Raw genomic sequence first — 6,633 nt, 5'->3', positions numbered from 1 at the left:
ACAAGCAAAGAAATTCAGATTCAGAGATGTTAGATACAGCCTGGCGTGGTGGCTCATGCCTGTAATTCCAGCACTTTGGGAGGCAAGTGGATCACTTGAGGTCAGGAGTTTGAGACCAGCCTGGCCAACAAGGTCTACCAAAAAATACAAAAATGAGCCAGGCATGGTAGCACGTACCTGTAGTCTCAGCTGCTCGGGAGGCTGAGGTGGGAGAAATTGCTTAAACCTGGGAGATGGAGGTTGCAGTAAGCCAAGATTGTACCACTGCACTCCAGCCTGGGTGACAGAGTGAGACTCTGTCTCAAAAAAAAAAAAAAAAAAAAAAAAGATGTTAGCCCAAGCCCAGGGTTACATGGCTCCAGTTGGTGACACAGGAATCTGAACCCAGGTCAGTCTGACCACAAATCCAGGTCAGTGCAAAAAGTTTCACGAGTCTGCTCAAGGGGGTCTGCAGCTGGCCCGTGGACATGCGATGGCACTTACATTCTTCTGGTTTGCTTGAGGCCACATATAGAAAAATATCTATAAAGCCCTCATGTTAATGTCTCACATGTAGAGCCAGGTGGCCTTTTGAGCTTAGGTAGCTTTGTGCCTATTTATCGTCTGGGCTTTCAAAAAGAGTTTGTGGAATAGGTATATATGAGACGTACATGTATTTCCTGGATGGTCAGAAGCCGTGACTCCCTGTTTAGTACGGAGCCAGGCAAGTCTGGCACTCAGTATTCAGTTTAGCACTTCCTGCACACAGGCAGGCTCATCTAGTCTCCAGCCCCATCCTACAAGCCCCTCACATGCCCAGAATGCCAGTGGGAAACTAACACTCTGGGAATTGCCTATAAGCCTGTAGACTCCATAGCCTCCTGCCACAGCTGAGTGTGAGTGTGGACCTCAGCAGCTGAGGAACTCTGCTCCAAGGCTTTGCTTGGTGGGGTTCAGCAGCAAAACCCTATGTGACAGCCTGTCCTGTCAAAAACTTGCTCCTGCTCCCACACAAGCTGCCTTTTTTTCCTCACTTATCAGGAGCATCAATTCCTCAATCCCCATTCCGCTTTTACTGCCTCTGCCCACTTCCTGCTATCTTCCCCAACTCTGAGTACAGCCACATACTTCTGGAAACTCATGATAATCTGTTTCAGATATTCTTCCTGGAGGACATTCATACCGTATTCACACATTGCAGAGCACACATTCTGACCTTCAGTTCTGACCTTTTCTTCAGATTTACACACATCCTTTCATTTTCCACTGACTCCCTATGCTCTTGTAGTCACCTCCTAATTACCCAGTTTTGTTTGTTTTTTTAGAGACAAAGTCTCATTGTGTGTGTGTAGGCTGGTCTTGAACTCCTGGGCTCAAGCAATCCTCCTGCCTCAGCCTCCCAAAGTACTGGAATTACAGGCATGCACCACCATACCCAGCCCAGTCTTCCAGTTTTAACCCATTCTCCATACCACTGCCAGACTGTCCATATACCACATTTTAGACTGTCCCTAAAATGTGGCCCTTTGAGTCTGGCAAACCCTGCTCCAGTCAGTGCCTGTCTCATCCAGGAAGGCAAGGCCTTGTGTCTGCATCTGAGGACACATACTCGAGCTGCTTCCTTTACTGGTCCTATGTCATCAAGTTTGGTTTTCTCCCACCAGTGAGTGTGATTTCATTTCCAGCTCATCCTCTGGTCCTGATGTATTGAAAGTCTTCCATATGCCACTGCAGGGGCTTTGCACACAAACTGCTACTGTCTGGCTGCCACCCTCAAGAAGCTTATAACCTAAGTGAAGGAAGGAGACATGGCCATATAGACGGATTCCGGGCACAAGGCCGCATATTGTTGTATGACAGGGCGCCAGATGTGTGGTATTGGCCCCTTCTCATTGTCCACAGATTTTTTTTTTTTTTTTTTTTTTTTTTTAGTTTTCGCTCTTGTTGCCCAGGCTGGAGAGCAGTGGCGCGATCCAGCTCACTGCAATCTCTGTTTCCCAGGTTTGGGCGATTCTCCTGCCTCAGCCTCTTGAGTAGCTGGTATTACAGGCACACACCACCATACCCAGCTAATTTTGTTTGTATTTTTAGTAGAGACAGTGTTTTGCCATGTTGGCCAGGCTGGTCTCATACTCTCAGGTGATCCACCCGCCTTGGCATCCCAAAATATTGGGATTACAGGCATGAGCCACTGTGCCTGGCCACAGATTGTTTTTTCAAGTAAAAACTATTAAGATTTTTTTAAAAGCTGGATGTGGTGGCTCATGCCTATAATCCTAGCTACTTAGGAAGCTGAAGCAGGAGGAACCCTTGAGCCCAGGAGATCAACACCAGCCTGGGCAACATAGCGAGACCCTCATCTCCCCACCAAAAAAAATTTTTTTTTAATTTTAAGGTTCTTTTAGAAGGTGTTCTAAGGGAAAAAAAATGTTTTTAAGTGTTCCAAAGTACCCAAATATAAACACCTCAGAGTTTAAAGGCGGAGATTTCCACTCAGTGGCTGGGAGTGTCCTGGGAGTGTGAAAGTGAGAGCCTTGGAGATGGGGACACCCAGCTAAGGGAAGGGAGGGAAGGAGAGAAAAAGGGAGGGAGGTGGAGGAGAGAAGGAGGGAAGAAGAAGGAGGGGAGGGAGGAGACAGAGGGGAAGAAAAGAGAAGTGGAGGGAAGGAGAGATTGAGAGAGGGAGGGAGCACAGACAGGCAGGCATTCCAGAAGAGAATGAGAACTGTGGCATGTCAAGTTGCTGAGGGGCAAATTCCCTCCTCTGATCAGTAGCTAGTAGAGACTGACTGAAAGGGAATGCCACTCCATAGGGGGTTAGGTTTTGTAGGGTGATGCTTACTCTCTGCCTCACGCTGTTCACATGTCCACACCACTGGTTGATGAATCTCCTCACACTGCTTTGAGAGTACAAAGACAAGTCCAGTAGCAGGGTGGAGGATGAGTCTGGGGAGGAAGAGAGCTTGGGCTAGACAATCGGAAAATGAAGATCACTGGATCTTGATGAGATGGGGTTGAGTCTGGATTGGCACATCTTATTCTACTCCAAAGACATGTGAAAGTCCTGCACCAACACAGCTGAGGAGAAAGAAAAAGAACCTCTTGAAAGCAACAGCATTTGAACCATTTTTCCATACCAGGGAGAGTTACAACCCCAGGGCGGGTCAAGGCTTTGAGAGGACCCTGAGCCCTGAGGCCTTGGCCCAAGAGCAAGTCCTCAGAATTGTGGCATAGTCTAAATTGCCGCTTGCCAGAGGAGAATGGGAGCCCTTTAAAATTCACAAGTAAGTTGTTCTTGGGATAAATCCCAGTTTGTTCCTGTCTTCTGATACCTTCATCCTTCCTTCGTCAGGAAGAAAAGAAAACAAAACTTCCTGTTTCTCCAGTACAGTCCAGAGATGAGCAATCACATGTACCCTTTTTTTTTTTTTTTTTTTTTTTGAGGCAGTCTCACTCTGTCACCCAGGCTGGAGTGCAGTGGTGCAATCTCGGCTCACTGCAACCTCTGCCACCCAGGTTCAAGCGATTCTCCTGCCTCAGCCTCCTGAGTAGCTGGGATTACAGGCACCTGCCACCACGCCCGGCTAATTTTTGTATTTTTAGTAGAGATGGGGTTTCACCATATTGGTCAGGCTGGTCTTGAACTCCGGACCTCGTGATCCACCCACCTCGGCCTCCCAAAGTGCTGGGATTACAGGTGTGAGCCACTACCCCTGGCCTTGTTTTGTTTTTGTTTTTGTTTTTATTTTGTTTGTTTTGTTTTTTTTGAGACGGAGTCTAGCTCTCTTGCCCAGGCTGGAGTGCAGTGGCGCAGTCCAGGCTCACTGCAACCTCCACCTCCCAGGTTCAAGTGATTCTCGTGTCTCAGCCTCTCAAGTAGCTGGGACTACAAGCACATGCCACCACGCCCGGCTAATTTGTGTATTTTTAGTAGAGATGGAGTTTCACCACGTTGGCCAGGCTGGTCTCGAACTCCTGGGCTCAAGTGATCCACCTGCCTCAGCCTCCCAAAGTGCTGGGATTATAAGTGTGAGCCACTGCCCCCAGCCTATCCACTTTTCTACAAGGTCATTGCTGCATCATTATGAGGTCATTGTTCCACCCTTTCTACATTGCAGCTGGCTACTCCAGAACACCTGGTGGTCATTCTTCTTACCCATCCATGCTGGATTTGGTGCTATTGTAGGATGGTTTCTTTCTTACTCCATGCATAGAGACACACTGGAAAAAAAGATCACAAAATTATCGCCAGAGTAAGAAAGGAAAAAAGCTTCGGGGTGAATCGTACTAAGGAACCACAGCCAGAGGGTGCAGTGGGGACTGAGGAGGACTCAAGGCCCATTGAGGAAAGGGGGCTGGCTAGGCTCGACTCCCTGACTATGGGACTAGAAAAGACTTTGTAATCCCAACACATCAGGAGGCCAAGGTGGGAGGATCACTTGTGTCCAGGAGTTCAAGACCAGCCTAGGCAACATAGTGAGGCCCTGTCTCTACAAAAAATCAAATATTAGTCAAGCGTGGTGGCATATGCCTGTAGTCCCAGCTACTTAGGAGGCTGAGGTGGGAGGTTCACTTGAGCCTGGGAGATGGAGGCTTCAGTGAGCTGTGATTGTACCACTGCACTCTAGCCTGGACAACACAGTGAGACTCTTGTCTCAAAAAAAATTAAAAGACTTTATGTCCTTGAAATTGACCTAGATAAATGACACAAACACTCTCACAGGAAATCGAGGAAGTTGCCATCTGCCCAGCGTCACAGGTGCAAAAATAGAGCCCCCATTCTGAGAACCATGTCACTGCCCCGCAGATCAATGAATACAAAAACTGGGCGGCAAGCAACAGACCTGCAGGAAGTGAACTAGGCAGACTCAGAACCATGCCGTAAAGATGTTTATGTGGGGCCGGGCACAGTGGCTCACACCTATAATTCCAGCACTTTAGGAGGCCAAGGCGGGCAGATCACAAGGTCAGGAGATCGAGACCATCCTGGCTAACATGGTGAAACCCCATCTCTACTAAAAATACAAAAAAAAATAGCTGGGCATGGTGGCAGGCACCTGTAGTCCCAGCTACTCGGGAGGCTGAGGCAGGAGAATGGCGTGAATCCGGGAGGCGGAGCTTGCAGTGAGCTGAGATTGCGCCACTGCACTCCAGCCTGGGTGACAGAGTGAGACTCCATTTCGAAAAAAAAAAAAAGTTTATGTGTCCCAGGACACACGGGACTTTAATGGAAACACCTTTTTAAAAAAGTACAAACTTTGAGAGGCCTAGGAGGGAGGACTTGAACTCGGGAATTCAACAACAGCATGGGCAACACAGGGAGACCCTGACTCTACAAAAGATAAAATAAAAAATTAGCCAAGTTACTTGGGAGGCTGAGGTGGAAAGACTGCTTGAACCAGGGAAGTCAAGGCACAGTGAGTCATGATCACACCACTGCACTCCAGCCTGGGCAAAAGAATGAGACCCTGTCTCAAAAAAAAAAAAAAAACCATACAAGAAGGCAAACCACCATTAAAAAAAGAGCAGCTGGATTTTAAAAATAATTAGAAATTGCGTAAATGAAAGATACAGTCCAGGCAAGCTGACTCATGCCTGTAATCCCAGCACTTTGGGAGGCTGAGGCAGGAGGATCACTTGAGGTCAGGAGTTCGAGACCAGCCTGGCCAACAGAGCAAAACCCCATCTCTCCTAAAAATACAAAAATTAGCTGGGCACGGTGGTGCACACCTGTAGTCTCAGCTACTCAGGAGGCTGAGGCAGGAGAATTGCTTGAACCCATGAGGCGGAGGTTGCAGGGAGCCAAGATTGCGCCACTGCACTCCAGCCTGGGCGACAGAGCGAGACTCCTTCTCAAAAAAAAAAAAAAAAAAAAAAAATTGCAGGTTGAGTATCCCCTCTCTGAAATTCTTGGGACCATCTTATTGAATTTGTGATTTTTTTTTTGGATTTTGAAATATTTGCATATACATTATGAGCTATCTTAGGGATGTGACCCCAGTCTAAACACAAAATTCATTTATGTTTCACATACACCTTATACATGTATCCTGAGGATAATTTTATACTATCTATCTATCTATCTATATATATATATATATATATATTTTTTTTTTTTTTTTTTTTTTTTTTTTGAGATGGAGTCTTGCTCTGTCACCCAGGCTGGAGTGCAGTAGCACGATCTTGGCTCACTGCAAGGTCCGCCTCCCGGGTTCACGCCGTTCTCCTGCCTCAGCCTCCCAAGTAGCTGGGACTACAGGCACCCGCCCCCGCACCCACCACCACGCCCAGCTAATTTTTTGTATTTTTAATAGAGACGGGGTTTCACTGTGTTAGCCAGGATGGTCTCAATCTCTTGACCTCGTGATCCACCCACCTTGGCCTCCCAAAGAGCTGGGATTACAGGCCTGAGCCACCACGCCCGGCTTATACAATATTTTTTAAAAATGTTGTGCATAAAACAAAGTTTTGATTGCATTTTGACTACAACCCATCACATGAGGTCAGGTATGGAATTCTCCACTTGTGGCATCTTGTCAGCACTCTAAAAGTTTTGGATTTTGAATTTTGGATTTTTAATTAGGGATACTCAATTTGTACTAAAATTAGGCACTACCAGAGGAAGTAAGTACTGTAATTATACCCCTTTTATAG

Source organism: Pan troglodytes, chromosome 6 (genome assembly GCF_028858775.2).
Source record: "Pan troglodytes isolate AG18354 chromosome 6, NHGRI_mPanTro3-v2.0_pri, whole genome shotgun sequence".
In the NCBI taxonomy this organism is placed as follows: Eukaryota; Metazoa; Chordata; class Mammalia; order Primates; family Hominidae; genus Pan; species Pan troglodytes.
This window is presented reverse-complemented; position numbering follows the sequence as displayed.